The 25,833-nt window shown below is 46.9% G+C and overlaps 50 non-coding genes across 50 annotated transcripts; all 50 read left to right on the top strand.

Annotated features, from left to right (window-relative positions):
* The first annotated feature begins 284 nt into the window (after positions 1-284).
* On the top strand, positions 285-356 carry Trnat-agu (transfer RNA threonine (anticodon AGU)). Its single transcript has one exon. It is a non-coding gene; the product is annotated as a tRNA-Thr (tRNA).
* Positions 357-904: 548 nt separating this feature from the next.
* Positions 905-977, top strand: Trnar-ucg (transfer RNA arginine (anticodon UCG)). The gene has a single exon. It is a non-coding gene; the product is annotated as a tRNA-Arg (tRNA).
* Positions 978-1,417: 440 nt separating this feature from the next.
* Positions 1,418-1,490, top strand: Trnak-cuu (transfer RNA lysine (anticodon CUU)). Its single transcript has one exon. It is a non-coding gene; the product is annotated as a tRNA-Lys (tRNA).
* A 321-nt stretch (positions 1,491-1,811) lies between these two features.
* Positions 1,812-1,883, top strand: Trnat-agu (transfer RNA threonine (anticodon AGU)). The gene has a single exon. It is a non-coding gene; the product is annotated as a tRNA-Thr (tRNA).
* A 542-nt stretch (positions 1,884-2,425) lies between these two features.
* On the top strand, positions 2,426-2,498 carry Trnar-ucg (transfer RNA arginine (anticodon UCG)). The gene has a single exon. It is a non-coding gene; the product is annotated as a tRNA-Arg (tRNA).
* A 440-nt stretch (positions 2,499-2,938) lies between these two features.
* On the top strand, positions 2,939-3,011 carry Trnak-cuu (transfer RNA lysine (anticodon CUU)). The gene has a single exon. It is a non-coding gene; the product is annotated as a tRNA-Lys (tRNA).
* A 321-nt stretch (positions 3,012-3,332) lies between these two features.
* Positions 3,333-3,404, top strand: Trnat-agu (transfer RNA threonine (anticodon AGU)). The gene has a single exon. It is a non-coding gene; the product is annotated as a tRNA-Thr (tRNA).
* A 536-nt stretch (positions 3,405-3,940) lies between these two features.
* Trnar-ucg (transfer RNA arginine (anticodon UCG)) lies at positions 3,941-4,013 on the top strand. Its single transcript has one exon. It is a non-coding gene; the product is annotated as a tRNA-Arg (tRNA).
* A 440-nt stretch (positions 4,014-4,453) lies between these two features.
* On the top strand, positions 4,454-4,526 carry Trnak-cuu (transfer RNA lysine (anticodon CUU)). Its single transcript has one exon. It is a non-coding gene; the product is annotated as a tRNA-Lys (tRNA).
* A 321-nt stretch (positions 4,527-4,847) lies between these two features.
* Trnat-agu (transfer RNA threonine (anticodon AGU)) lies at positions 4,848-4,919 on the top strand. Its single transcript has one exon. It is a non-coding gene; the product is annotated as a tRNA-Thr (tRNA).
* Positions 4,920-5,464: 545 nt separating this feature from the next.
* Trnar-ucg (transfer RNA arginine (anticodon UCG)) lies at positions 5,465-5,537 on the top strand. Its single transcript has one exon. It is a non-coding gene; the product is annotated as a tRNA-Arg (tRNA).
* A 440-nt stretch (positions 5,538-5,977) lies between these two features.
* Trnak-cuu (transfer RNA lysine (anticodon CUU)) lies at positions 5,978-6,050 on the top strand. The gene has a single exon. It is a non-coding gene; the product is annotated as a tRNA-Lys (tRNA).
* Positions 6,051-6,371: 321 nt separating this feature from the next.
* Trnat-agu (transfer RNA threonine (anticodon AGU)) lies at positions 6,372-6,443 on the top strand. Its single transcript has one exon. It is a non-coding gene; the product is annotated as a tRNA-Thr (tRNA).
* A 545-nt stretch (positions 6,444-6,988) lies between these two features.
* Trnar-ucg (transfer RNA arginine (anticodon UCG)) lies at positions 6,989-7,061 on the top strand. Its single transcript has one exon. It is a non-coding gene; the product is annotated as a tRNA-Arg (tRNA).
* A 440-nt stretch (positions 7,062-7,501) lies between these two features.
* Positions 7,502-7,574, top strand: Trnak-cuu (transfer RNA lysine (anticodon CUU)). The gene has a single exon. It is a non-coding gene; the product is annotated as a tRNA-Lys (tRNA).
* Positions 7,575-7,895: 321 nt separating this feature from the next.
* On the top strand, positions 7,896-7,967 carry Trnat-agu (transfer RNA threonine (anticodon AGU)). The gene has a single exon. It is a non-coding gene; the product is annotated as a tRNA-Thr (tRNA).
* A 545-nt stretch (positions 7,968-8,512) lies between these two features.
* On the top strand, positions 8,513-8,585 carry Trnar-ucg (transfer RNA arginine (anticodon UCG)). Its single transcript has one exon. It is a non-coding gene; the product is annotated as a tRNA-Arg (tRNA).
* A 440-nt stretch (positions 8,586-9,025) lies between these two features.
* Trnak-cuu (transfer RNA lysine (anticodon CUU)) lies at positions 9,026-9,098 on the top strand. Its single transcript has one exon. It is a non-coding gene; the product is annotated as a tRNA-Lys (tRNA).
* Positions 9,099-9,419: 321 nt separating this feature from the next.
* Positions 9,420-9,491, top strand: Trnat-agu (transfer RNA threonine (anticodon AGU)). Its single transcript has one exon. It is a non-coding gene; the product is annotated as a tRNA-Thr (tRNA).
* A 536-nt stretch (positions 9,492-10,027) lies between these two features.
* Positions 10,028-10,100, top strand: Trnar-ucg (transfer RNA arginine (anticodon UCG)). Its single transcript has one exon. It is a non-coding gene; the product is annotated as a tRNA-Arg (tRNA).
* A 440-nt stretch (positions 10,101-10,540) lies between these two features.
* Trnak-cuu (transfer RNA lysine (anticodon CUU)) lies at positions 10,541-10,613 on the top strand. Its single transcript has one exon. It is a non-coding gene; the product is annotated as a tRNA-Lys (tRNA).
* Positions 10,614-10,934: 321 nt separating this feature from the next.
* On the top strand, positions 10,935-11,006 carry Trnat-agu (transfer RNA threonine (anticodon AGU)). Its single transcript has one exon. It is a non-coding gene; the product is annotated as a tRNA-Thr (tRNA).
* Positions 11,007-11,548: 542 nt separating this feature from the next.
* On the top strand, positions 11,549-11,621 carry Trnar-ucg (transfer RNA arginine (anticodon UCG)). Its single transcript has one exon. It is a non-coding gene; the product is annotated as a tRNA-Arg (tRNA).
* A 440-nt stretch (positions 11,622-12,061) lies between these two features.
* Positions 12,062-12,134, top strand: Trnak-cuu (transfer RNA lysine (anticodon CUU)). Its single transcript has one exon. It is a non-coding gene; the product is annotated as a tRNA-Lys (tRNA).
* Positions 12,135-12,455: 321 nt separating this feature from the next.
* Trnat-agu (transfer RNA threonine (anticodon AGU)) lies at positions 12,456-12,527 on the top strand. Its single transcript has one exon. It is a non-coding gene; the product is annotated as a tRNA-Thr (tRNA).
* A 536-nt stretch (positions 12,528-13,063) lies between these two features.
* Positions 13,064-13,136, top strand: Trnar-ucg (transfer RNA arginine (anticodon UCG)). The gene has a single exon. It is a non-coding gene; the product is annotated as a tRNA-Arg (tRNA).
* Positions 13,137-13,576: 440 nt separating this feature from the next.
* Trnak-cuu (transfer RNA lysine (anticodon CUU)) lies at positions 13,577-13,649 on the top strand. The gene has a single exon. It is a non-coding gene; the product is annotated as a tRNA-Lys (tRNA).
* Positions 13,650-13,970: 321 nt separating this feature from the next.
* Positions 13,971-14,042, top strand: Trnat-agu (transfer RNA threonine (anticodon AGU)). The gene has a single exon. It is a non-coding gene; the product is annotated as a tRNA-Thr (tRNA).
* A 536-nt stretch (positions 14,043-14,578) lies between these two features.
* Positions 14,579-14,651, top strand: Trnar-ucg (transfer RNA arginine (anticodon UCG)). Its single transcript has one exon. It is a non-coding gene; the product is annotated as a tRNA-Arg (tRNA).
* Positions 14,652-15,091: 440 nt separating this feature from the next.
* Positions 15,092-15,164, top strand: Trnak-cuu (transfer RNA lysine (anticodon CUU)). Its single transcript has one exon. It is a non-coding gene; the product is annotated as a tRNA-Lys (tRNA).
* Positions 15,165-15,485: 321 nt separating this feature from the next.
* On the top strand, positions 15,486-15,557 carry Trnat-agu (transfer RNA threonine (anticodon AGU)). Its single transcript has one exon. It is a non-coding gene; the product is annotated as a tRNA-Thr (tRNA).
* Positions 15,558-16,099: 542 nt separating this feature from the next.
* Positions 16,100-16,172, top strand: Trnar-ucg (transfer RNA arginine (anticodon UCG)). Its single transcript has one exon. It is a non-coding gene; the product is annotated as a tRNA-Arg (tRNA).
* Positions 16,173-16,612: 440 nt separating this feature from the next.
* Trnak-cuu (transfer RNA lysine (anticodon CUU)) lies at positions 16,613-16,685 on the top strand. The gene has a single exon. It is a non-coding gene; the product is annotated as a tRNA-Lys (tRNA).
* A 321-nt stretch (positions 16,686-17,006) lies between these two features.
* Positions 17,007-17,078, top strand: Trnat-agu (transfer RNA threonine (anticodon AGU)). Its single transcript has one exon. It is a non-coding gene; the product is annotated as a tRNA-Thr (tRNA).
* A 548-nt stretch (positions 17,079-17,626) lies between these two features.
* Trnar-ucg (transfer RNA arginine (anticodon UCG)) lies at positions 17,627-17,699 on the top strand. Its single transcript has one exon. It is a non-coding gene; the product is annotated as a tRNA-Arg (tRNA).
* A 440-nt stretch (positions 17,700-18,139) lies between these two features.
* Trnak-cuu (transfer RNA lysine (anticodon CUU)) lies at positions 18,140-18,212 on the top strand. Its single transcript has one exon. It is a non-coding gene; the product is annotated as a tRNA-Lys (tRNA).
* Positions 18,213-18,533: 321 nt separating this feature from the next.
* On the top strand, positions 18,534-18,605 carry Trnat-agu (transfer RNA threonine (anticodon AGU)). The gene has a single exon. It is a non-coding gene; the product is annotated as a tRNA-Thr (tRNA).
* Positions 18,606-19,611: 1,006 nt separating this feature from the next.
* Positions 19,612-19,684, top strand: Trnar-ucg (transfer RNA arginine (anticodon UCG)). Its single transcript has one exon. It is a non-coding gene; the product is annotated as a tRNA-Arg (tRNA).
* Positions 19,685-20,124: 440 nt separating this feature from the next.
* Positions 20,125-20,197, top strand: Trnak-cuu (transfer RNA lysine (anticodon CUU)). The gene has a single exon. It is a non-coding gene; the product is annotated as a tRNA-Lys (tRNA).
* Positions 20,198-20,518: 321 nt separating this feature from the next.
* Positions 20,519-20,590, top strand: Trnat-agu (transfer RNA threonine (anticodon AGU)). Its single transcript has one exon. It is a non-coding gene; the product is annotated as a tRNA-Thr (tRNA).
* Positions 20,591-21,126: 536 nt separating this feature from the next.
* Positions 21,127-21,199, top strand: Trnar-ucg (transfer RNA arginine (anticodon UCG)). The gene has a single exon. It is a non-coding gene; the product is annotated as a tRNA-Arg (tRNA).
* Positions 21,200-21,639: 440 nt separating this feature from the next.
* Positions 21,640-21,712, top strand: Trnak-cuu (transfer RNA lysine (anticodon CUU)). Its single transcript has one exon. It is a non-coding gene; the product is annotated as a tRNA-Lys (tRNA).
* Positions 21,713-22,033: 321 nt separating this feature from the next.
* Trnat-agu (transfer RNA threonine (anticodon AGU)) lies at positions 22,034-22,105 on the top strand. Its single transcript has one exon. It is a non-coding gene; the product is annotated as a tRNA-Thr (tRNA).
* A 542-nt stretch (positions 22,106-22,647) lies between these two features.
* On the top strand, positions 22,648-22,720 carry Trnar-ucg (transfer RNA arginine (anticodon UCG)). The gene has a single exon. It is a non-coding gene; the product is annotated as a tRNA-Arg (tRNA).
* A 440-nt stretch (positions 22,721-23,160) lies between these two features.
* Positions 23,161-23,233, top strand: Trnak-cuu (transfer RNA lysine (anticodon CUU)). Its single transcript has one exon. It is a non-coding gene; the product is annotated as a tRNA-Lys (tRNA).
* Positions 23,234-23,554: 321 nt separating this feature from the next.
* Trnat-agu (transfer RNA threonine (anticodon AGU)) lies at positions 23,555-23,626 on the top strand. Its single transcript has one exon. It is a non-coding gene; the product is annotated as a tRNA-Thr (tRNA).
* Positions 23,627-24,162: 536 nt separating this feature from the next.
* Trnar-ucg (transfer RNA arginine (anticodon UCG)) lies at positions 24,163-24,235 on the top strand. The gene has a single exon. It is a non-coding gene; the product is annotated as a tRNA-Arg (tRNA).
* Positions 24,236-24,675: 440 nt separating this feature from the next.
* On the top strand, positions 24,676-24,748 carry Trnak-cuu (transfer RNA lysine (anticodon CUU)). The gene has a single exon. It is a non-coding gene; the product is annotated as a tRNA-Lys (tRNA).
* A 321-nt stretch (positions 24,749-25,069) lies between these two features.
* Trnat-agu (transfer RNA threonine (anticodon AGU)) lies at positions 25,070-25,141 on the top strand. The gene has a single exon. It is a non-coding gene; the product is annotated as a tRNA-Thr (tRNA).
* Positions 25,142-25,677: 536 nt separating this feature from the next.
* Trnar-ucg (transfer RNA arginine (anticodon UCG)) lies at positions 25,678-25,750 on the top strand. Its single transcript has one exon. It is a non-coding gene; the product is annotated as a tRNA-Arg (tRNA).
* Positions 25,751-25,833: the final 83 nt, after the last annotated feature.

Below are 25,833 nucleotides of genomic sequence, written 5' to 3' on the forward strand. Positions count from 1 at the left end.
CCCTCTCGTGAGCCTTGCGTAATGAACGTAACGGGTTACGACGATGCCTAGCTTCGTATGAATATCAGAGGAACGGTATTTGAAGCTGAAAGTGACTCTGAAGTGAAATAAATGTGTTGTTTTGCAATTTTAGTTGTACATCGATATAGTATGAGATGTGTAGGAAAGCAGCAGCTGTGCTAACTAAATGCAAATAATGGTCGCTCATGCGGTGCGTTTCGAGCTGAAGTGCTCCGATTCACTAGTTTGTAACAACAAAGTATCCTAAAAGTCCGCTAGGAGGCGCCTCCTTAGCTCAGTGGCAGAGCGCTGGTCTAGTAAACCAGAGGTCGTGAGTTCGATTCTCACAGGCGGCAGATGAATTTTGTAACAGCCCCTCCCACCGTGGCCCTTTCGAAAAAAGCGGTCAAGGATAAAAAAAATTATGAATGGGTGCGGTATTTAAGAAATGCTCTCGCAAATGAATAGTGTGAATGGTGCTATTAAAGTGGGCACCAGAAACTGCTGCTTTAGGCAGTCTCCGGAGAATGCCGACGTGAAATACTTAGTTCTTGTGATGTATTTTCTACCCCTGATAAAGACCCTCGCGATTGTCGTCGTCGTCGTCGTCGGCGCCGCCGCCGCTTTGGTAATAGCGACAATTCGCCATTGTATCACATAGGGTGAGGTACCTTCTGCAAGCGACTGAGATGGCACTAAACGATTGAAGCTGATTTGCCACCTCTTGTTTGATCAGCGTCATAAGGGCTTGAATGTAACTTGCGATGGGACACAGCAAGAAGTAGCGTCGTACTTTTAGTACTGAAATTTGAGATGGAGAACTGCGTCAAAGATGGGAAATTCATTCTGCCAAGTGTACAAATGGCGAAAACGAGGTGTGAGTGGGGAAGTATATTGCGCCAGTGACCGTGTGGCCTCATGGATAAGGCGTCGGACTTCGGATCCGAAGATTGCAGGTTCGAATCCTGTCACGGTCGAGTTTTTCCTGTTCTGCAAAAGATGCATGCTGTTTTACTGTGTTGTTTGAGTACACTAAAACTAGTTGGAAGTTGCTGCTGTCCGCTTCCTGGCTACAAAACCGGCGTCTACCAGAAGCACAAGCAAGACAAGGGTGATCTGTAGCGAAGTTTTCGGCACAGTGCCGTTCAGGAGAGTTTTTGTTGGAACTACTGCATCTGATTCAGGAGCCAAGGGCTACGCCACAGGCGTCTGCGCACAGTCGAGCATGTGTGTTGAATAATGGTGCTGATAGCCACGTATCATTTCATGCAGATTTGATGCCTTTCGGAGACAATTTTTCATTGAATAGGATTGTAGCTGATTTGTGGCAGCAGGAAATAAGCTGTAGTCAAAAGAATCTTCAATAGATGGTCGCAGGTCACATCAGTATTGTATGGCTCGTAACGCGTTGCGTGCAGCCCGGCTAGCTCAGTCGGTAGAGCATGAGACTCTTAATCTCAGGGTCGTGGGTTCGAGCCCCACGCTGGGCGGCGCAAAATTTTGTGTCTACGCGGATCCAACATGCGCCCCTCTCGTGAGCCTTGCGTAATGAACGTAACGGGTTACGACGATGCCTAGTTTCGTATGAATATCAGAGGAACGGTATTTGAAGCTGAAAGTGACTCTGAAATGAAATAAATGTGTTGTTTTGCAATTTTAGTTGTACATCGATATAGTGTGAGATGTGTAGGAAAGCAGCAGCTGTGCTAACTAAATGTAAATAATGGTCGCTCATGCGGTGCGTTTCGAGCTGAAGGGCTCCGATTCACTAGTTTGTAAGAACAAAGTATCCTATAAGTCCGCTAGGAGGCGCCTCCTTATCTCAGTGGCAGAGCGCTGGTCTAGTAAACCAGAGGTCGTGAGTTCGATCCTCACAGGCGGCAAATGAATTTTGTAACAGCCCCTCCCACCGTGGCATTTTCGAAAAAAGCGGTCAAGGATAAAAAAAATTATGAATGGGTGCGGTATTTAAGAAATGCTCTCGCAAATGAATAGTGTGAATGGTGCTATTAAAGTGGGCACCAGAAACTGCTGCTTTAGGCAGTCTCCGGAGAATGCCGACGTGAAATACTTAGTTCTTGTGATGTATTTTCTACCCCTGATAAAGACCCTCGCGATTGTCGTCGTCGTCGGCGCCGCCGCCGCTTTGGTAATAGCGACAATTCGCCATTGTATCACATAGGGTGAGGTACCCTCTGCAAGCGACTGAGATGGCACTAAACGATTGAAGCTGATTTGCCACCTCTTGTTTGATCAGCGTCATAAGGGCTTGAATGTAACTTGCGATGGGACACAGCAAGAAGTAGCGTCGTACTTTTAGTACTGAAATTTGAGATGGAGAACTGCGTCAAAGATGGGAAAATCATTCTGCCAAGTGTACAAATGGCGAAAACGAGGTGTGAGTGGGGAAGTATATTGCGCCAGTGACCGTGTGGCCTAATGGATAAGGCGTCGGACTTCGGATCCGAAGATTGCAGGTTCGAATCCTGTCACGGTCGAGTTTTTCCTGTTCTGCAAAAGATGCATGCTGTTTTACTGTGTTGTTTGAGTACACTAAAACTAGTTGGAAGTTGCTGCTGTCCGCTTCCTGGCTACAAAACCGGCGTCTACCAGAAGCACAAGCAAGACAAGGGTGATCTGTAGCGAAGTTTTCGGCACAGTGCCGTTCAGGAGAGTTTTTGTTGGAACTACTGCATCTGATTCAGGAGCCAAGGGCTACGCCACAGGCGTCTGCGCACAGTCGAGCATGTGTGTTGAATAATGGTGCTGATAGCCACGTATCATTTCATGCAGATTTGATGCCTTTCGGAGACAATTTTTCATTGAATAGGATTGTAGCTGATTTGTGGCAGCAGGAAATAAGCTGTAGTCAAAAGAATCTTCAATAGATGGTCGCAGGTCACATCAGTATTGTATGGCTCGTAACGCGTTGCGTGCAGCCCGGCTAGCTCAGTCGGTAGAGCATGAGACTCTTAATCTCAGGGTCGTGGGTTCGAGCCCCACGCTGGACGGCGCAAAATTTTGTGTCTACGCGGATCCAACATGCGCCCCTCTCGTGAGCCTTGCGTAATGAACGTAACGGGTTACGACGATGCCTAGCTTCGTATGAATATCAGAGGAACGGTATTTGAAGCTGAAAGTGACTCTGAAATGAAATAAATGTGTTGTTTTGCAATTTTAGTTGTACATCGATATAGTGTGAGATGTGTAGGAAAGCAGCAGCTGTGCTAACTAAATGCAAATAATGGTCGCTCATGCGGTGCGTTTCGAGCTGAAGGGCTCCGATTCACTAGTCTGTAAGGACAAAGTACCTTAAAAGTCCGCTAGGAGGCGCCTCCTTAGCTCAGTGGCAGAGCGCTGGTCTAGTAAACCAGAGGTCGTGAGTTCGATCCTCACAGGCGGCAAATGAATTTTGTAACAGCCCCTCCCACCGTGGCCCTTTCGAAAAAAGCGGTCAAGGATAAAAAAAATTATGAATGGGTGCGGTATTTAAGAAATGCTCTCGCAAATGAATAGTGTGAATGGTGATATTAAAGTGGGCACCAGAAACTGCTGCTTCAGGCAGTCTCCGGAGAATGCCGACTTGAAATACTTAGTTCTTGTGATGTATTTTCTACCCCTGATAAAGACCCTCGCGATTGTCGTCGGCGCCGCCGCCGCTTTGGTAATAGCGACAATTCGCCATTGTATCACATAGGGTGAGGTACCTTCTGCAAGCGACTGAGATGGCACTAAACGATTGAAGCTGATTTGCCACCTCTTGTTTGATCAGCGTCATAAGGGCTTGAATGTAACTTGCGATGGGACACAGCAAGAAGTAGCGTCGTACTTTTAGTACTGAAATTTGAGATGGAGAACTGCGTCAAAGATGGGAAAATCATTCTGCCAAGTGTACAAATGGCGAAAACGAGGTGTGAGTGGGGAAGTATATTGCGCCAGTGACCGTGTGGCCTAATGGATAAGGCGTCGGACTTCGGATCCGAAGATTGCAGGTTCGAATCCTGTCACGGTCGAGTTTTTCCTGTTCTGCAAAAGATGCATGCTGTTTTACTGTGTTGTTTGAGTACACTAAAACTAGTTGGAAGTTGCTGCTGTCCGCTTCCTGGCTACAAAACCGGCGTCTACCAGAAGCACAAGCAAGACAAGGGTGATCTGTAGCGAAGTTTTCGGCACAGTGCCGTTCAGGAGAGTTTTTGTTGGAACTACTGCATCTGATTCAGGAGCCAAGGGCTACGCCACAGGCGTCTGCGCACAGTCGAGCATGTGTGTTGAATAATGGTGCTGATAGCCACGTATCATTTCATGCAGATTTGATGCCTTTCGGAGACAATTTTTCATTGAATAGGATTGTAGCTGATTTGTGGCAGCAGGAAATAAGCTGTAGTCAAAAGAATCTTCAATAGATGGTCGCAGGTCACATCAGTATTGTATGGCTCGTAACGCGTTGCGTGCAGCCCGGCTAGCTCAGTCGGTAGAGCATGAGACTCTTAATCTCAGGGTCGTGGGTTCGAGCCCCACGCTGGACGGCGCAAAATTTTGTGTCTACGCGGATCCAACATGCGCCCCTCTCGTGAGCCTTGCGTAATGAACGTAACGGGTTACGACGATGCCTAGCTTCGTATGAATATCAGAGGAACGGTATTTGAAGCTGAAAGTGACTCTGAAATGAAATAAATGTGTTGTTTTGCAATTTTAGTTGTACATCGATATAGTGTGAGATGTGTAGGAGAGCAGCAGCTGTGCTAACTAAATGTAAATAATGGTCGCTCATGCGGTGCGTTTCGAGCTGAAGGGCTCCGATTCACTAGTTTGTAAGATTAAAGTATCCTATAAGTCCGCTAGGAGGCGCCTCCTTATCTCAGTGGCAGAGCGCTGGTCTAGTAAACCAGAGGTCGTGAGTTCGATCCTCACAGGCGGCAAATGAATTTTGTAACAGCCCCTCCCACCGTGGCATTTTCGAAAAAAGCGGTCAAGGATAAAAAAAATTATGAACGGGTGCGGTATTTAAGAAATGCTCTCGCAAATGAATAGTGTGAATGGTGCTATTAAAGTGGGCACCAGAAACTGCTGCTTTAGGCAGTCTCCGGAGAATGCCGACGTGAAATACTTAGTTCTTGTGATGTATTTTCTACCCCTGATAAAGACCCTCGCGATTGTCGTCGTCGTCGTCGGCGCCGCCGCCGCTTTGGTAATAGCGACAATTCGCCATTGTATCACATAGGGTGAGGTACCTTCTGCAAGCGACTGAGATGGCACTAAACGATTGAAGCTGATTTGCCACCTCTTGTTTGATCGGCGTCATAAGGGCTTGAATGTAACTTGCGATGGGACACAGCAAGAAGTAGCGTCGTACTTTTAGTACTGAAATTTGAGATGGAGAACTGCGTCAAAGATGGGAAAATCATTCTGCCAAGTGTACAAATGGCGAAAACGAGGTGTGAGTGGGGAAGTATATTGCGCCAGTGACCGTGTGGCCTAATGGATAAGGCGTCGGACTTCGGATCCGAAGATTGCAGGTTCGAATCCTGTCACGGTCGAGTTTTTCCTGTTCTGCAAAAGATGCATGCTGTTTTACTGTGTTGTTTGAGTACACTAAAACTAGTTGGAAGTTGCTGCTGTCCGCTTCCTGGCTACAAAACCGGCGTCTACCAGAAGCACAAGCAAGACAAGGGTGATCTGTAGCGAAGTTTTCGGCACAGTGCCGTTCAGGAGAGTTTTTGTTGGAACTACTGCATCTGATTCAGGAGCCAAGGGCTACGCCACAGGCGTCTGCGCACAGTCGAGCATGTGTGTTGAATAATGGAGCTGATAGCCACGTATCATTTCATGCAGATTTGATGCCTTTCGGAGACAATTTTTCATTGAATAGGATTGTAGCTGATTTGTGGCAGCAGGAAATAAGCTGTAGTCAAAAGAATCTTCAATAGATGGTCGCAGGTCACATCAGTATTGTATGGCTCGTAACGCGTTGCGTGCAGCCCGGCTAGCTCAGTCGGTAGAGCATGAGACTCTTAATCTCAGGGTCGTGGGTTCGAGCCCCACGCTGGGCGGCGCAAAATTTTGTGTCTACGCGGATCCAACATGCGCCCCTCTCGTGAGCCTTGCGTAATGAACGTAACGGGTTACGACGATGCCTAGCTTCGTATGAATATCAGAGGAACGGTATTTGAAGCTGAAAGTGACTCTGAAATGAAATAAATGTGTTGTTTTGCAATTTTAGTTGTACATCGATATAGTGTGAGATGTGTAGGAGAGCAGCAGCTGTGCTAACTAAATGTAAATAATGGTCGCTCATGCGGTGCGTTTCGAGCTGAAGGGCTCCGATTCACTAGTTTGTAAGATTAAAGTATCCTATAAGTCCGCTAGGAGGCGCCTCCTTATCTCAGTGGCAGAGCGCTGGTGTAGTAAACCAGAGGTCGTGAGTTCGATCCTCACAGGCGGCAAATGAATTTTGTAACAGCCCCTCCCACCGTGGCATTTTCGAAAAAAGCGGTCAAGGATAAAAAAAATTATGAATGGGTGCGGTATTTAAGAAATGCTCTCGCAAATGAATAGTGTGAATGGTGCTATTAAAGTGGGCACCAGAAACTGCTGCTTTAGGCAGTCTCCGGAGAATGCCGACGTGAAATACTTAGTTCTTGTGATGTATTTTCTACCCCTGATAAAGACCCTCGCGATTGTCGTCGTCGTCGTCGGCGCCGCCGCCGCTTTGGTAATAGCGACAATTCGCCATTGTATCACATAGGGTGAGGTACCTTCTGCAAGCGACTGAGATGGCACTAAACGATTGAAGCTGATTTGCCACCTCTTGTTTGATCAGCGTCATAAGGGCTTGAATGTAACTTGCGATGGGACACAGCAAGAAGTAGCGTCGTACTTTTAGTACTGAAATTTGAGATGGAGAACTGCGTCAAAGATGGGAAAATCATTCTGCCAAGTGTACAAATGGCGAAAACGATGTGTGAGTGGGGAAGTATATTGCGCCAGTGACCGTGTGGCCTAATGGATAAGGCGTCGGACTTCGGATTCGAAGATTGCAGGTTCGTATCCTGTCACGGTCGAGTTTTTCCTGTTCTGCAAAAGATGCATGCTGTTTTAGTGTGTTGTTTGAGTACACTAAAACTAGTTGGAAGTTGCTGCTGTCCGCTTCCTGGCTACAAAACCGGCGTCTACCAGAAGCACAAGCAAGACAAGGGTGATCTGTAGCGAAGTTTTCGGCACAGTGCCGTTCAGGAGAGTTTTTGTTGGAACTACTGCATCTGATTCAGGAGCCAAGGGCTACGCCACAGGCGTCTGCGCACAGTCGAGCATGTGTGTTGAATAATGGTGCTGATAGCCACGTATCATTTCATGCAGATTTGATGCCTTTCGGAGACAATTTTTCATTGAATAGGATTGTAGCTGATTTGTGGCAGCAGGAAATAAGCTGTAGTCAAAAGAATCTTCAATAGATGGTCGCAGGTCACATCAGTATTGTATGGCTCGTAACGCGTTGCGTGCAGCCCGGCTAGCTCAGTCGGTAGAGCATGAGACTCTTAATCTCAGGGTCGTGGGTTCGAGCCCCACGCTGGGCGGCGCAAAATTTTGTGTCTACGCGGATCCAACATGCGCCCCTCTCGTGAGCCTTGCGTAATGAACGTAACGGGTTACGACGATGCCTAGCTTCGTATGAATATTAGAGGAACGGTATTTGAAGCTGAAAGTGACTCTGAAATGAAATAAATGTGTTGTTTTGCAATTTTAGTTGTACATCGATATAGTGTGAGATGTGTAGGAAAGCAGCAGCTGTGCTAACTAAATGTAAATAATGGTCGCTCATGCGGTGCGTTTCGAGCTGAAGGGCTCCGATTCACTAGTTTGTAAGATTAAAGTATCCTATAAGTCCGCTAGGAGGCGCCTCCTTATCTCAGTGGCAGAGCGCTGGTCTAGTAAACCAGAGGTCGTGAGTTCGATCCTCACAGGCGGCAAATGAATTTTGTAACAGCCCCTCCCACCGTGGCATTTTCGAAAAAAGCGGTCAAGGATAAAAAAAATTATGAATGGGTGCGGTATTTAAGAAATGCTCTCGCAAATGAATAGTGTGAATGGTGCTATTAAAGTGGGCACCAGAAACTGCTGCTTTAGGCAGTCTCCGGAGAATGCCGACGTGAAATACTTAGTTCTTGTGATGTATTTTCTACCCCTGATAAAGACCCTCGCGATTGTCGTCGTCGTCGTCGGCGCCGCCGCCGCTTTGGTAATAGCGACAATTCGCCATTGTATCACATAGGGTGAGGTACCTTCTGCAAGCGACTGAGATGGCACTAAACGATTGAAGCTGATTTGCCACCTCTTGTTTGATCAGCGTCATAAGGGCTTGAATGTAACTTGCGATGGGACACAGCAAGAAGTAGCGTCGTACTTTTAGTACTGAAATTTGAGATGGAGAACTGCGTCAAAGATGGGAAAATCATTCTGCCAAGTGTACAAATGGCGAAAACGAGGTGTGAGTGGGGAAGTATATTGCGCCAGTGACCGTGTGGCCTCATGGATAAGGCGTCGGACTTCGGATCCGAAGATTGCAGGTTCGAATCCTGTCACGGTCGAGTTTTTCCTGTTCTGCAAAAGATGCATGCTGTTTTACTGTGTTGTTTGAGTACACTAAAACTAGTTGGAAGTTGCTGCTGTCCGCTTCCTGGCTACAAAACCGGCGTCTACCAGAAGCACAAGCAAGACAAGGGTGATCTGTAGCGAAGTTTTCGGCACAGTGCCGTTCAGGAGAGTTTTTGTTGGAACTACTGCATCTGATTCAGGAGCCAAGGGCTACGCCACAGGCGTCTGCGCACAGTCGAGCATGTGTGTTGAATAATGGTGCTGATAGCCACGTATCATTTCATGCAGATTTGATGCCTTTCGGAGACAATTTTTCATTGAATAGGATTGTAGCTGATTTGTGGCAGCAGGAAATAAGCTGTAGTCAAAAGAATCTTCAATAGATGGTCGCAGGTCACATCAGTATTGTATGGCTCGTAACGCGTTGCGTGCAGCCCGGCTAGCTCAGTCGGTAGAGCATGAGACTCTTAATCTCAGGGTCGTGGGTTCGAGCCCCACGCTGGACGGCGCAAAATTTTGTGTCTACGCGGATCCAACATGCGCCCCTCTCGTGAGCCTTGCGTAATGAACGTAACGGGTTACGACGATGCCTAGCTTCGTATGAATATCAGAGGAACGGTATTTGAAGCTGAAAGTGACTCTGAAATGAAATAAATGTGTTGTTTTGCAATTTTAGTTGTACATCGATATAGTGTGAGATGTGTAGGAAAGCAGCAGCTGTGCTAACTAAATGCAAATAATGGTCGCTCATGCGGTGCGTTTCGAGCTGAAGGGCTCCGATTCACTAGTCTGTAAGGACAAAGTACCTTAAAAGTCCGCTAGGAGGCGCCTCCTTAGCTCAGTGGCAGAGCGCTGGTCTAGTAAACCAGAGGTCGTGAGTTCGATCCTCACAGGCGGCAAATGAATTTTGTAACAGCCCCTCCCACCGTGGCCCTTTCGAAAAAAGCGGTCAAGGATAAAAAAAATTATGAATGGGTGCGGTATTTAAGAAATGCTCTCGCAAATGAATAGTGTGAATGGTGATATTAAAGTGGGCACCAGAAACTGCTGCTTCAGGCAGTCTCCGGAGAATGCCGACTTGAAATACTTAGTTCTTGTGATGTATTTTCTACCCCTGATAAAGACCCTCGCGATTGTCGTCGGCGCCGCCGCCGCTTTGGTAATAGCGACAATTCGCCATTGTATCACATAGGGTGAGGTACCTTCTGCAAGCGACTGAGATGGCACTAAACGATTGAAGCTGATTTGCCACCTCTTGTTTGATCGGCGTCATAAGGGCTTGAATGTAACTTGCGATGGGACACAGCAAGAAGTAGCGTCGTACTTTTAGTACTGAAATTTGAGATGGAGAACTGCGTCAAAGATGGGAAATTCATTCTGCCAAGTGTACAAATGGCGAAAACGAGGTGTGAGTGGGGAAGTATATTGCGCCAGTGACCGTGTGGCCTAATGGATAAGGCGTCGGACTTCGGATCCGAAGATTGCAGGTTCGAATCCTGTCACGGTCGAGTTTTTCCTGTTCTGCAAAAGATGCATGCTGTTTTACTGTGTTGTTTGAGTACACTAAAACTAGTTGGAAGTTGCTGCTGTCCGCTTCCTGGCTACAAAACCGGCGTCTACCAGAAGCACAAGCAAGACAAGAGTGATCTGTAGCGAAGTTTTCGGCAAAGTGCCGTTCAGGAGAGTTTTTGTTGGAACTACTGCATCTGATTCAGGAGCCAAGGGCTACGCCACAGGCGTCTGCGCACAGTCGAGCATGTGTGTTGAATAATGGAGCTGATAGCCACGTATCATTTCATGCAGATTTGATGCCTTTCGGAGACAATTTTTCATTGAATAGGATTGTAGCTGATTTGTGGCAGCAGGAAATAAGCTGTAGTCAAAAGAATCTTCAATAGATGGTCGCAGGTCACATCAGTATTGTATGGCTCGTAACGCGTTGCGTGCAGCCCGGCTAGCTCAGTCGGTAGAGCATGAGTCTCTTAATCTCATGGTCGTGGGTTCGAGCCCCACGCTGGACGGCGCAAAATTTTGTGTCTACGCGGATCCAACATGCGCCCCTCTCGTGAGCCTTGCGTAATGAACGTAACGGGTTACGACGATGCCTAGCTTCGTATGAATATCAGAGGAACGGTATTTGAAGCTGAAAGTGACTCTGAAATGAAATAAATGTGTTGTTTTGCAATTTTAGTTGTACATCGATATAGTATGAGATGTGTAGGAAAGCAGCAGCTGTGCTAACTAAATGCAAATAATGGTCGCTCATGCGGTGCGTTTCGAGCTGAAGGGCTCAGATTCACTAGTTTGTAACAACAAAGTATCCTAAAAGTCCGCTAGGAGGCGCCTCCTTAGCTCAGTGGCAGAGCGCTGGTCTAGTAAACCAGAGGTCGTGAGTTCGATCCTCACAGGCGGCAAATGAATTTTGTAACAGCCCCTCCCACCGTGGCATTTTCGAAAAAAGCGGTCAAGGATAAAAAAAATTATGAATGGGTGCGGTATTTAAGAAATGCTCTCGCAAATGAATAGTGTGAATGGTGCTATTAAAGTGGGCACCAGAAACTGCTGCTTTAGGCAGTCTCCGGAGAATGCCGACGTGAAATACTTAGTTCTTGTGATGTATTTTCTAGCCCTGATAAAGACCCTCGCGATTGTCGTCGTCGTCGGCGCCGCCGCCGCTTTGGTAATAGCGACAATTCGCCATTGTATCACATAGGGTGAGGTACCTTCTGCAAGCGACTGAGATGGCACTAAACGATTGAAGCTGATTTGCCACCTCTTGTTTGATCAGCGTCATAAGGGCTTGAATGTAACTTGCGATGGGACACAGCAAGAAGTAGCGTCGTACTTTTAGTACTGAAATTTGAGATGGAGAACTGCGTCAAAGATGGGAAAATCATTCTGCCAAGTGTACAAATGGCGAAAACGAGGTGTGAGTGGGGAAGTATATTGCGCCAGTGACCGTGTGGCCTCATGGATAAGGCGTCGGACTTCGGATCCGAAGATTGCAGGTTCGAATCCTGTCACGGTCGAGTTTTTCCTGTTCTGCAAAAGATGCATGCTGTTTTACTGTGTTGTTTGAGTACACTAAAACTAGTTGGAAGTTGCTGCTGTCCGCTTCCTGGCTACAAAACCGGCGTCTACCAGAAGCACAAGCAAGACAAGGGTGATCTGTAGCGAAGTTTTCGGCACAGTGCCGTTCAGGAGAGTTTTTGTTGGAACTACTGCATCTGATTCAGGAGCCAAGGGCTACGCCACAGGCGTCTGCGCACAGTCGAGCATGTGTGTTGAATAATGGTGCTGATAGCCACGTATCATTTCATGCAGATTTGATGCCTTTCGGAGACAATTTTTCATTGAATAGGATTGTAGCTGATTTGTGGCAGCAGGAAATAAGCTGTAGTCAAAAGAATCTTCAATAGATGGTCGCAGGTCACATCAGTATTGTATGGCTCGTAACGCGTTGCGTGCAGCCCGGCTAGCTCAGTCGGTAGAGCATGAGACTCTTAATCTCAGGGTCGTGGGTTCGAGCCCCACGCTGGACGGCGCAAAATTTTGTGTCTACGCGGATCCAACATGCGCCCCTCTCGTGAGCCTTGCGTAATGAACGTAACGGGTTACGACGATGCCTAGCTTCGTATGAATATCAGAGGAACGGTATTTGAAGCTGAAAGTGACTCTGAAATGAAATAAATGTGTTGTTTTGCAATTTTAGTTGTACATCGATATAGTGTGAGATGTGTAGGAAAGCAGCAGCTGTGCTAACTAAATGCAAATAATGGTCGCTCATGCGGTGCGTTTCGAGCTGAAGGGCTCCGATTCACTAGTCTGTAAGGACAAAGTACCTTAAAAGTCCGCTAGGAGGCGCCTCCTTAGCTCAGTGGCAGAGCGCTGGTCTAGTAAACCAGAGGTCGTGAGTTCGATCCTCACAGGCGGCAAATGAATTTTGTAACAGCCCCTCCCACCGTGGCCCTTTCGAAAAAAGCGGTCAAGGATAAAAAAAATTATGAATGGGTGCGGTATTTAAGAAATGCTCTCGCAAATGAATAGTGTGAATGGTGATATTAAAGTGGGCACCAGAAACTGCTGCTTCAGGCAGTCTCCGGAGAATGCCGACTTGAAATACTTAGTTCTTGTGATGTATTTTCTACCCCTGATAAAGACCCTCGCGATTGTCGTCGGCGCCGCCGCCGCTTTGGTAATAGCGACAATTCGCCATTGTATCACATAGGGTGAGGTACCTTCTGCAAGCGACTGAGATGGCACTAAACGATTGAAGCTGATTTGCCACCTCTTGTTTGATCGGCGTCATAAGGGCTTGAATGTAACTTGCGATGGGACACAGCAAGAAGTAGCGTCGTACTTTTAGTACTGAAATTTGAGATGGAGAACTGCGTCAAAGATGGGAAAATCATTCTGCCAAGTGTACAAATGGCGAAAACGAGGTGTGAGTGGGGAAGTATATTGCGCCAGTGACCGTGTGGCCTCATGGATAAGGCGTCGGACTTCGGATCCGAAGATTGCAGGTTCGAATCCTGTCACGGTCGAGTTTTTCCTGTTCTGCAAAAGATGCATGCTGTTTTACTGTGTTGTTTGAGTACACTAAAACTAGTTGGAAGTTGCTGCTGTCCGCTTCCTGGCTACAAAACCGGCGTCTACCAGAAGCACAAGCAAGACAAGGGTGATCTGTAGCGAAGTTTTCGGCACAGTGCCGTTCAGGAGAGTTTTTGTTGGAACTACTGCATCTGATTCAGGAGCCAAGGGCTACGCCACAGGCGTCTGCGCACAGTCGAGCATGTGTGTTGAATAATGGTGCTGATAGCCACGTATCATTTCATGCAGATTTGATGCCTTTCGGAGACAATTTTTCATTGAATAGGATTGTAGCTGATTTGTGGCAGCAGGAAATAAGCTGTAGTCAAAAGAATCTTCAATAGATGGTCGCAGGTCACATCAGTATTGTATGGCTCGTAACGCGTTGCGTGCAGCCCGGCTAGCTCAGTCGGTAGAGCATGAGACTCTTAATCTCAGGGTCGTGGGTTCGAGCCCCACGCTGGACGGCGCAAAATTTTGTGTCTACGCGGATCCAACATGCGCCCCTCTCGTGAGCCTTGCGTAATGAACGTAACGGGTTACGACGATGCCTAGCTTCGTATGAATATCAGAGGAACGGTATTTGAAGCTGAAAGTGACTCTGAAATGAAATAAATGTGTTGTTTTGCAATTTTAGTTGTACATCGATATAGTGTGAGATGTGTAGGAAAGCAGCAGCTGTGCTAACTAAATGCAAATAATGGTCGCTCATGCGGTGCGTTTCGAGCTGAAGGGCTCCGATTCACTAGTCTGTAAGGACAAAGTACCTTAAAAGTCCGCTAGGAGGCGCCTCCTTAGCTCAGTGGCAGAGCGCTGGTCTAGTAAACCAGAGGTCGTGAGTTCGATCCTCACAGGCGGCAAATGAATTTTGTAACAGCCCCTCCCACCGTGGCCCTTTCGAAAAAAGCGGTCAAGGATAAAAAAAATTATGAATGGGTGCGGTATTTAAGAAATGCTCTCGCAAATGAATAGTGTGAATGGTGATATTAAAGTGGGCACCAGAAACTGCTGCTTCAGGCAGTCTCCGGAGAATGCCGACTTGAAATACTTAGTTCTTGTGATGTATTTTCTACCCCTGATAAAGACCCTCGCGATTGTCGTCGGCGCCGCCGCCGCTTTGGTAATAGCGACAATTCGCCATTGTATCACATAGGGTGAGGTACCTTCTGCAAGCGACTGAGATGGCACTAAACGATTGAAGCTGATTTGCCACCTCTTGTTTGATCGGCGTCATAAGGGCTTGAATGTAACTTGCGATGGGACACAGCAAGAAGTAGCGTCGTACTTTTAGTACTGAAATTTGAGATGGAGAACTGCGTCAAAGATGGGAAATTCATTCTGCCAAGTGTACAAATGGCGAAAACGAGGTGTGAGTGGGGAAGTATATTGCGCCAGTGACCGTGTGGCCTAATGGATAAGGCGTCGGACTTCGGATCCGAAGATTGCAGGTTCGAATCCTGTCACGGTCGAGTTTTTCCTGTTCTGCAAAAGATGCATGCTGTTTTACTGTGTTGTTTGAGTACACTAAAACTAGTTGGAAGTTGCTGCTGTCCGCTTCCTGGCTACAAAACCGGCGTCTACCAGAAGCACAAGCAAGACAAGAGTGATCTGTAGCGAAGTTTTCGGCACAGTGCCGTTCAGGAGAGTTTTTGTTGGAACTACTGCATCTGATTCAGGAGCCAAGGGCTACGCCACAGGCGTCTGCGCACAGTCGAGCATGTGTGTTGAATAATGGAGCTGATAGCCACGTATCATTTCATGCAGATTTGATGCCTTTCGGAGACAATTTTTCATTGAATAGGATTGTAGCTGATTTGTGGCAGCAGGAAATAAGCTGTAGTCAAAAGAATCTTCAATAGATGGTCGCAGGTCACATCAGTATTGTATGGCTCGTAACGCGTTGCGTGCAGCCCGGCTAGCTCAGTCGGTAGAGCATGAGTCTCTTAATCTCATGGTCGTGGGTTCGAGCCCCACGCTGGACGGCGCAAAATTTTGTGTCTACGCGGATCCAACATGCGCCCCTCTCGTGAGCCTTGCGTAATGAACGTAACGGGTTACGACGATGCCTAGCTTCGTATGAATATCAGAGGAACGGTATTTGAAGCTGAAAGTGACTCTGAAATGAAATAAATGTGTTGTTTTGCAATTTTAGTTGTACATCGATATAGTATGAGATGTGTAGGAAAGCAGCAGCTGTGCTAACTAAATGCAAATAATGGTCGCTCATGCGGTGCGTTTCGAGCTGAAGGGCTCAGATTCACTAGTTTGTAACAACAAAGTATCCTAAAAGTCCGCTAGGAGGCGCCTCCTTAGCTCAGTGGCAGAGCGCTGGTCTAGTAAACCAGAGGTCGTGAGTTCGATCCTCACAGGCGGCAAATGAATTTTGTAACAGCCCCTCCCACCGTGGCATTTTCGAAAAAAGCGGTCAAGGATAAAAAAAATTATGAATGGGTGCGGTATTTAAGAAATGCTCTCGCAAATGAATAGTGTGAATGGTGCTATTAAAGTGGGCACCAGAAACTGCTGCTTTAGGCAGTCTCCGGAGAATGCCGACGTGAAATACTTAGTTCTTGTGATGTATTTTCTAGCCCTGATAAAGACCCTCGCGATTGTCGTCGTCGTCGGCGCCGCCGCCGCTTTGGTAATAGCGACAATTCGCCATTGTATCACATAGGGTGAGGTACCTTCTGCAAGCGACTGAGATGGCACTAAACGATTGAAGCTGATTTGCCACCTCTTGTTTGATCAGCGTCATAAGGGCTTGAATGTAACTTGCGATGGGACACAGCAAGAAGTAGCGTCGTACTTTTAGTACTGAAATTTGAGATGGAGAACTGCGTCAAAGATGGGAAAATCATTCTGCCAAGTGTACAAATGGCGAAAACGAGGTGTGAGTGGGGAAGTATATTGCGCCAGTGACCGTGTGGCCTAATGGATAAGGCGTCGGACTTCGGATCCGAAGATTGCAGGTTCGAATCCTGTCACGGTCGAGTTTTTCCTGTTCTGCAAAAGATGCATGCTGTTTTACTGTGTTGTTTGAGTACACTAAAACTAGTTGGAAGTTGCTGCTGTCCGCTTCCTGGCTACAAAACCGGCGTCTACCAGAAGCACAAGCAAGACAAGGGTGATCTGTAGCGAAGTTTTCGGCACAGTGCCGTTCAGGAGAGTTTTTGTTGGAACTACTGCATCTGATTCAGGAGCCAAGGGCTACGCCACAGGCGTCTGCGCACAGTCGAGCATGTGTGTTGAATAATGGTGCTGATAGCCACGTATCATTTCATGCAGATTTGATGCCTTTCGGAGACAATTTTTCATTGAATAGGATTGTAGCTGATTTGTGGCAGCAGGAAATAAGCTGTAGTCAAAAGAATCTTCAATAGATGGTCGCAGGTCACATCAGTATTGTATGGCTCGTAACGCGTTGCGTGCAGCCCGGCTAGCTCAGTCGGTAGAGCATGAGACTCTTAATCTCAGGGTCGTGGGTTCGAGCCCCACGCTGGACGGCGCAAAATTTTGTGTCTACGCGGATCCAACATGCGCCCCTCTCGTGAGCCTTGCGTAATGAACGTAACGGGTTACGACGATGCCTAGCTTCGTATGAATATCAGAGGAACGGTATTTGAAGCTGAAAGTGACTCTGAAATGAAATAAATGTGTTGTTTTGCAATTTTAGTTGTACATCGATATAGTGTGAGATGTGTAGGAAAGCAGCAGCTGTGCTAACTAAATGCAAATAATGGTCGCTCATGCGGTGCGTTTCGAGCTGAAGGGCTCCGATTCACTAGTCTGTAAGGACAAAGTACCTTAAAAGTCCGCTAGGAGGCGCCTCCTTAGCTCAGTGGCAGAGCGCTGGTCTAGTAAACCAGAGGTCGTGAGTTCGATCCTCACAGGCGGCAAATGAATTTTGTAACAGCCCCTCCCACCGTGGCCCTTTCGAAAAAAGCGGTCAAGGATAAAAAAAATTATGAATGGGTGCGGTATTTAAGAAATGCTCTCGCAAATGAATAGTGTGAATGGTGATATTAAAGTGGGCACCAGAAACTGCTGCTTCAGGCAGTCTCCGGAGAATGCCGACTTGAAATACTTAGTTCTTGTGATGTATTTTCTACCCCTGATAAAGACCCTCGCGATTGTCGTCGTCGTCGTCGTCGGCGCCGCCGCCGCTTTGGTAATAGCGACAATTCGCCATTGTATCACATAGGGTGAGGTACCTTCTGCAAGCGACTGAGATGGCACTAAACGATTGAAGCTGATTTGCCACCTCTTGTTTGATCGGCGTCATAAGGGCTTGAATGTAACTTGCGATGGGACACAGCAAGAAGTAGCGTCGTACTTTTAGTACTGAAATTTGAGATGGAGAACTGCGTCAAAGATGGGAAATTCATTCTGCCAAGTGTACAAATGGCGAAAACGAGGTGTGAGTGGGGAAGTATATTGCGCCAGTGACCGTGTGGCCTAATGGATAAGGCGTCGGACTTCGGATCCGAAGATTGCAGGTTCGAATCCTGTCACGGTCGAGTTTTTCCTGTTCTGCAAAAGATGCATGCTGTTTTACTGTGTTGTTTGAGTACACTAAAACTAGTTGGAAGTTGCTGCTGTCCGCTTCCTGGCTACAAAACCGGCGTCTACCAGAAGCACAAGCAAGACAAGAGTGATCTGTAGCGAAGTTTTCGGCAAAGTGCCGTTCAGGAGAGTTTTTGTTGGAACTACTGCATCTGATTCAGGAGCCAAGGGCTACGCCACAGGCGTCTGCGCACAGTCGAGCATGTGTGTTGAATAATGGAGCTGATAGCCACGTATCATTTCATGCAGATTTGATGCCTTTCGGAGACAATTTTTCATTGAATAGGATTGTAGCTGATTTGTGGCAGCAGGAAATAAGCTGTAGTCAAAAGAATCTTCAATAGATGGTCGCAGGTCACATCAGTATTGTATGGCTCGTAACGCGTTGCGTGCAGCCCGGCTAGCTCAGTCGGTAGAGCATGAGTCTCTTAATCTCATGGTCGTGGGTTCGAGCCCCACGCTGGACGGCGCAAAATTTTGTGTCTACGCGGATCCAACATGCGCCCCTCTCGTGAGCCTTGCGTAATGAACGTAACGGGTTACGACGATGCCTAGCTTCGTATGAATATCAGAGGAACGGTATTTGAAGCTGAAAGTGACTCTGAAATGAAATAAATGTGTTGTTTTGCAATTTTAGTTGTACATCGATATAGTATGAGATGTGTAGGAAAGCAGCAGCTGTGCTAACTAAATGCAAATAATGGTCGCTCATGCGGTGCGTTTCGAGCTGAAGGGCTCAGATTCACTAGTTTGTAACAACAAAGTATCCTAAAAGTCCGCTAGGAGGCGCCTCCTTAGCTCAGTGGCAGAGCGCTGGTCTAGTAAACCAGAGGTCGTGAGTTCGATCCTCACAGGCGGCAAATGAATTTTGTAACAGCCCCTCCCACCGTGGCATTTTCGAAAAAAGCGGTCAAGGATAAAAAAAATTATGAATGGGTGCGGTATTTAAGAAATGCTCTCGCAAATGAACAGTGTGAATGGTGCTATTAAAGTGGGCACCAGAAACTGCTGCTTTAAAAAAAAAAAAAAAAAAAAAAAAATTATGAATGGGTGCGGTATTTAAGAAATGCTCTCGCAAATGAATAGTGTGAATGGTGCTATTAAAGTGGGCACCAGAAACTGCTGCTTTAAAAAAAAAAAAAAAAAAAAAAAAAAAAAAAAAAAAAAAAAAACAGAATCCAGACTGTCGCCGTGTTTTTTTAATTGTCTATTGTTTCCCCTGTCTGCTCCGTATGTATTTTTATTCGCTTCATCCTCCCTCTGTTGTTTGTTTTAATTTCCCCATTTTCTTTTCACCTGTTTACTCACTAAGTCCCCGATTTTATCGCCTGTTTTTTATTATTGTTTATTCTCCTGCTTTTTATCAGAAAATCTGTAGGCTGCAGAGCGGCGTCCTAAGCTGCTGCCAGCCCGCCCCCTTCGGGGGGAATTGAAATTCAATAAAGGAAAAAAAAAAAAAAAAAAAAAAACTGCTGCTTTAGGCAGTCTCCGGAGAATGCCGACGTGAAATACTTAGTTCTTGTGATGTATTTTCTAGCCCTGATAAAGACCCTCGCGATTGTCGTCGTCGTCGGCGCCGCCGCCGCTTTGGTAATAGCGACAATTCGCCATTGTATCACATAGGGTGAGGTACCTTCTGCAAGCGACTGAGATGGCACTAAACGATTGAAGCTGATTTGCCACCTCTTGTTTGATCAGCGTCATAAGGGCTTGAATGTAACTTGCGATGGGACACAGCAAGAAGTAGCGTCGTACTTTTAGTACTGAAATTTGAGATGGAGAACTGCGTCAAAGATGGGAAAATCATTCTGCCAAGTGTACAAATGGCCAAAACGAGGTGTGAGTGGGGAAGTATATTGCGCCAGTGACCGTGTGGCCTCATGGATAAGGCGTCGGACTTCGGATCCGAAGATTGCAGGTTCGAATCCTGTCACGGTCGAGTTTTTCCTGTTCTGCAAAAGATGCATGCTGTTTTACTGTGTTGTTTGAGTACACTAAAACTAGTTGGAAGTTGCTGCTGTCCGCTTCCTGGCTACAAAACCGGCGTCTACCAGAAGCACAAGCAAGACAAGGGTGATCTGTAGCGAAGTTTTCGGCACAGTGCCGTTCAGGAGAGTTTTTGTTGGAACTACTGCATCTGATTCAGGAGCCAAGGGCTACGCCACAGGCGTCTGCGCACAGTCGAGCATGTGTGTTGAATAATGGTGCTGATAGCCACGTATCATTTCATGCAGATTTGATGCCTTTCGGAGACAATTTTTCATTGAATAGGATTGTAGCTGATTTGTGGCAGCAGGAAATAAGCTGTAGTCAAAAGAATCTTCAATAGATGGTCGCAGGTCACATCAGTATTGTATGGCTCGTAACGCGTTGCGTGCAGCCCGGCTAGCTCAGTCGGTAGAGCATGAGACTCTTAATCTCAGGGTCGTGGGTTCGAGCCCCACGCTGGACGGCGCAAAATTTTGTGTCTACGCGGATCCAACATGCGCCCCTCTCGTGAGCCTTGCGTAATGAACGTAACGGGTTACGACGATGCCTAGCTTCGTATGAATATCAGAGGAACGGTATTTGAAGCTGAAAGTGACTCTGAAATGAAATAAATGTGTTGTTTTGCAATTTTAGTTGTACATCGATATAGTGTGAGATGTGTAGGAAAGCAGCAGCTGTGCTAACTAAATGCAAATAATGGTCGCTCATGCGGTGCGTTTCGAGCTGAAGGGCTCCGATTCACTAGTCTGTAAGGACAAAGTACCTTAAAAGTCCGCTAGGAGGCGCCTCCTTAGCTCAGTGGCAGAGCGCTGGTCTAGTAAACCAGAGGTCGTGAGTTCGATCCTCACAGGCGGCAAATGAATTTTGTAACAGCCCCTCCCACCGTGGCCCTTTCGAAAAAAGCGGTCAAGGATAAAAAAAATTATGAATGGGTGCGGTATTTAAGAAATGCTCTCGCAAATGAATAGTGTGAATGGTGATATTAAAGTGGGCACCAGAAACTGCTGCTTCAGGCAGTCTCCGGAGAATGCCGACTTGAAATACTTAGTTCTTGTGATGTATTTTCTACCCCTGATAAAGACCCTCGCGATTGTCGTCGGCGCCGCCGCCGCTTTGGTAATAGCGACAATTCGCCATTGTATCACATAGGGTGAGGTACCTTCTGCAAGCGACTGAGATGGCACTAAACGATTGAAGCTGATTTGCCACCTCTTGTTTGATCGGCGTCATAAGGGCTTGAATGTAACTTGCGATGGGACACAGCAAGAAGTAGCGTCGTACTTTTAGTACTGAAATTTGAGATGGAGAACTGCGTCAAAGATGGGAAATTCATTCTGCCAAGTGTACAAATGGCGAAAACGAGGTGTGAGTGGGGAAGTATATTGCGCCAGTGACCGTGTGGCCTAATGGATAAGGCGTCGGACTTCGGATCCGAAGATTGCAGGTTCGAATCCTGTCACGGTCGAGTTTTTCCTGTTCTGCAAAAGATGCATGCTGTTTTACTGTGTTGTTTGAGTACACTAAAACTAGTTGGAAGTTGCTGCTGTCCGCTTCCTGGCTACAAAACCGGCGTCTACCAGAAGCACAAGCAAGACAAGAGTGATCTGTAGCGAAGTTTTCGGCACAGTGCCGTTCAGGAGAGTTTTTGTTGGAACTACTGCATCTGATTCAGGAGCCAAGGGCTACGCCACAGGCGTCTGCGCACAGTCGAGCATGTGTGTTGAATAATGGAGCTGATAGCCACGTATCATTTCATGCAGATTTGATGCCTTTCGGAGACAATTTTTCATTGAATAGGATTGTAGCTGATTTGTGGCAGCAGGAAATAAGCTGTAGTCAAAAGAATCTTCAATAGATGGTCGCAGGTCACATCAGTATTGTATGGCTCGTAACGCGTTGCGTGCAGCCCGGCTAGCTCAGTCGGTAGAGCATGAGTCTCTTAATCTCATGGTCGTGGGTTCGAGCCCCACGCTGGACGGCGCAAAATTTTGTGTCTACGCGGATCCAACATGCGCCCCTCTCGTGAGCCTTGCGTAATGAACGTAACGGGTTACGACGATGCCTAGCTTCGTATGAATATCAGAGGAACGGTATTTGAAGCTGAAAGTGACTCTGAAATGAAATAAATGTGTTGTTTTGCAATTTTAGTTGTACATCGATATAGTATGAGATGTGTAGGAAAGCAGCAGCTGTGCTAACTAAATGCAAATAATGGTCGCTCATGCGGTGCGTTTCGAGCTGAAGGGCTCAGATTCACTAGTTTGTAACAACAAAGTATCCTAAAAGTCCGCTAGGAGGCGCCTCCTTAGCTCAGTGGCAGAGCGCTGGTCTAGTAAACCAGAGGTCGTGAGTTCGATCCTCACAGGCGGCAAATGAATTTTGTAACAGCCCCTCCCACCGTGGCATTTTCGAAAAAAGCGGTCAAGGATAAAAAAAATTATGAATGGGTGCGGTATTTAAGAAATGCTCTCGCAAATGAATAGTGTGAATGGTGCTATTAAAGTGGGCACCAGAAACTGCTGCTTTAGGCAGTCTCCGGAGAATGCCGACGTGAAATACTTAGTTCTTGTGATGTATTTTCTAGCCCTGATAAAGACCCTCGCGATTGTCGTCGTTGTCGGCGCCGCCGCCGCTTTGGTAATAGCGACAATTCGCCATTGTATCACATAGGGTGAGGTACCTTCTGCAAGCGACTGAGATGGCACTAAACGATTGAAGCTGATTTGCCACCTCTTGTTTGATCAGCGTCATAAGGGCTTGAATGTAACTTGCGATGGGACACAGCAAGAAGTAGCGTCGTACTTTTAGTACTGAAATTTGAGATGGAGAACTGCGTCAAAGATGGGAAAATCATTCTGCCAAGTGTACAAATGGCGAAAACGAGGTGTGAGTGGGGAAGTATATTGCGCCAGTGACCGTGTGGCCTCATGGATAAGGCGTCGGACTTCGGATCCGAAGATTGCAGGTTCGAATCCTGTCACGGTCGAGTTTTTCCTGTTCTGCAAAAGATGCATGCTGTTTTACTGTGTTGTTTGAGTACACTAAAACTAGTTGGAAGTTGCTGCTGTCCGCTTCCTGGCTACAAAACCGGCGTCTACCAGAAGCACAAGCAAGACAAGGGTGATCTGTAGCGAAGTTTTCGGCACAGTGCCGTTCAGGAGAGTTTTTGTTGGAACTACTGCATCTGATTCAGGAGCCAAGGGCTACGCCACAGGCGTCTGCGCACAGTCGAGCATGTGTGTTGAATAATGGAGCTGATAGCCACGTATCATTTCATGCAGATTTGATGCCTTTCGGAGACAATTTTTCATTGAATAGGATTGTAGCTGATTTGTGGCAGCAGGAAATAAGCTGTAGTCAAAAGAATCTTCAATAGATGGTCGCAGGTCACATCAGTATTGTATGGCTCGTAACGCGTTGCGTGCAGCCCGGCTAGCTCAGTCGGTAGAGCATGAGACTCTTAATCTCAGGGTCGTGGGTTCGAGCCCCACGCTGGACGGCGCAAAATTTTGTGTCTACGCGGATCCAACATGCGCCCCTCTCGTGAGCCTTGCGTAATGAACGTAACGGGTTACGACGATGCCTAGCTTCGTATGAATATCAGAGGAACGGTATTTGAAGCTGAAAGTGACTCTGAAATGAAATAAATGTGTTGTTTTGCAATTTTAGTTGTACATCGATATAGTGTGAGATGTGTAGGAAAGCAGCAGCTGTGCTAACTAAATGCAAATAATGGTCGCTCATGCGGTGCGTTTCGAGCTGAAGGGCTCCGATTCACTAGTCTGTAAGGACAAAGTACCTTAAAAGTCCGCTAGGAGGCGCCTCCTTAGCTCAGTGGCAGAGCGCTGGTCTAGTAAACCAGAGGTCGTGAGTTCGATCCTCACAGGCGGCAAATGAATTTTGTAACAGCCCCTCCCACCGTGGCCCTTTCGAAAAAAGCGGTCAAGGATAAAAAAAATTATGAATGGGTGCGGTATTTAAGAAATGCTCTCGCAAATGAATAGTGTGAATGGTGATATTAAAGTGGGCACCAGAAACTGCTGCTTCAGGCAGTCTCCGGAGAATGCCGACTTGAAATACTTAGTTCTTGTGATGTATTTTCTACCCCTGATAAAGACCCTCGCGATTGTCGTCGGCGCCGCCGCCGCTTTGGTAATAGCGACAATTCGCCATTGTATCACATAGGGTGAGGTACCTTCTGCAAGCGACTGAGATGGCACTAAACGATTGAAGCTGATTTGCCACCTCTTGTTTGATCGGCGTCATAAGGGCTTGAATGTAACTTGCGATGGGACACAGCAAGAAGTAGCGTCGTACTTTTAGTACTGAAATTTGAGATGGAGAACTGCGTCAAAGATGGGAAATTCATTCTGCCAAGTGTACAAATGGCGAAAACGAGGTGTGAGTGGGGAAGTATATTGCGCCAGTGACCGTGTGGCCTAATGGATAAGGCGTCGGACTTCGGATCCGAAGATTGCAGGTTCGAATCCTGTCACGGTCGAGTTTTTCCTGTTCTGCAAAAGATGCATGCTGTTTTACTGTGTTGTTTGAGTACACTAAAACTAGTTGGAAGTTGCTGCTGTCCGCTTCCTGGCTACAAAACCGGCGTCTACCAGAAGCACAAGCAAGACAAGGGTGATCTGTAGCGAAGTTTTCGGCACAGTGCCGTTCAGGAGAGTTTTTGTTGGAACTACTGCATCTGATTCAGGAGCCAAGGGCTACGCCACAGGCGTCTGCGCACAGTCGAGCATGTGTGTTGAATAATGGAGCTGATAGCCACGTATCATTTCATGCAGATTTGATGCCTTTCGGAGACAATTTTTCATTGAATAGGATTGTAGCTGATTTGTGGCAGCAGGAAATAAGCTGTAGTCAAAAGAATCTTCAATAGATGGTCGCAGGTCACATCAGTATTGTATGACTCGTAACGCGTTGCGTGCAGCCCGGCTAGCTCAGTCGGTAGAGCATGAGTCTCTTAATCTCATGGTCGTGGGTTCGAGCCCCACGCTGGACGGCGCAAAATTTTGTGTCTACGCGGATCCAACATGCGCCCCTCTCGTGAGCCTTGCGTAATGAACGTAACGGGTTACGACGATGCCTAGCTTCGTATGAATATCAGAGGAACGGTATTTGAAGCTGAAAGTGACTCTGAAATGAAATAAATGTGTTGTTTTGCAATTTTAGTTGTACATCGATATAGTATGAGATGTGTAGGAAAGCAGCAGCTGTGCTAACTAAATGCAAATAATGGTCGCTCATGCGGTGCGTTTCGAGCTGAAGGGCTCCGATTCACTAGTTTGTAACAACAAAGTATCCTAAAAGTCCGCTAGGAGGCGCCTCCTTAGCTCAGTGGCAGAGCGCTGGTCTAGTAAACCAGAGGTCGTGAGTTCGATTCTCACAGGCGGCAGATGAATTTTGTAACAGCCCCTCCCACCATGGCCCTTTCGAAAAAAGCGGTCAAGGATAAAAAAAATTATGAATGGGTGCGGTATTTAAGAAATGCTCTCGCAAATGAATAGTGTGAATGGTGCTATTAAAGTGGGCACCAGAAACTGCTGCTTTAGGCAGTCTCCGGAGAATGCCGACGTGAAATACTTAGTTCTTGTGATGTATTTTCTACCCCTGATAAAGACCCTCGCGATTGTCGTCGGCGCCGCCGCCGCTTTGGTAATAGCGACAATTCGCCATTGTATCACATAGGGTGAGGTACCTTCTGCAAGCGACTGAGATGGCACTAAACGATTGAAGCTGATTTGCCACCTCTTGTTTGATCAGCGTCATAAGGGCTTGAATGTAACTTGCGATGGGACACAGCAAGAAGTAGCGTCGTACTTTTAGTACTGAAATTTGAGATGGAGAACTGCGTCAAAGATGGGAAAATCATTCTGCCAAGTGTACAAATGGCGAAAACGATGTGTGAGTGGGGAAGTATATTGCGCCAGTGACCGTGTGGCCTAATGGATAAGGCGTCGGACTTCGGATTCGAAGATTGCAGGTTCGTATCCTGTCACGGTCGAGTTTTTCCTGTTCTGCAAAAGATGCATGCTGTTTTAGTGTGTTGTTTGAGTACACTAAAACTAGTTGGAAGTTGCTGCTGTC

This window comes from Schistocerca cancellata, chromosome 8, assembly GCF_023864275.1.
Source record: "Schistocerca cancellata isolate TAMUIC-IGC-003103 chromosome 8, iqSchCanc2.1, whole genome shotgun sequence".
Taxonomy (NCBI): domain Eukaryota; kingdom Metazoa; phylum Arthropoda; class Insecta; order Orthoptera; family Acrididae; genus Schistocerca; species Schistocerca cancellata.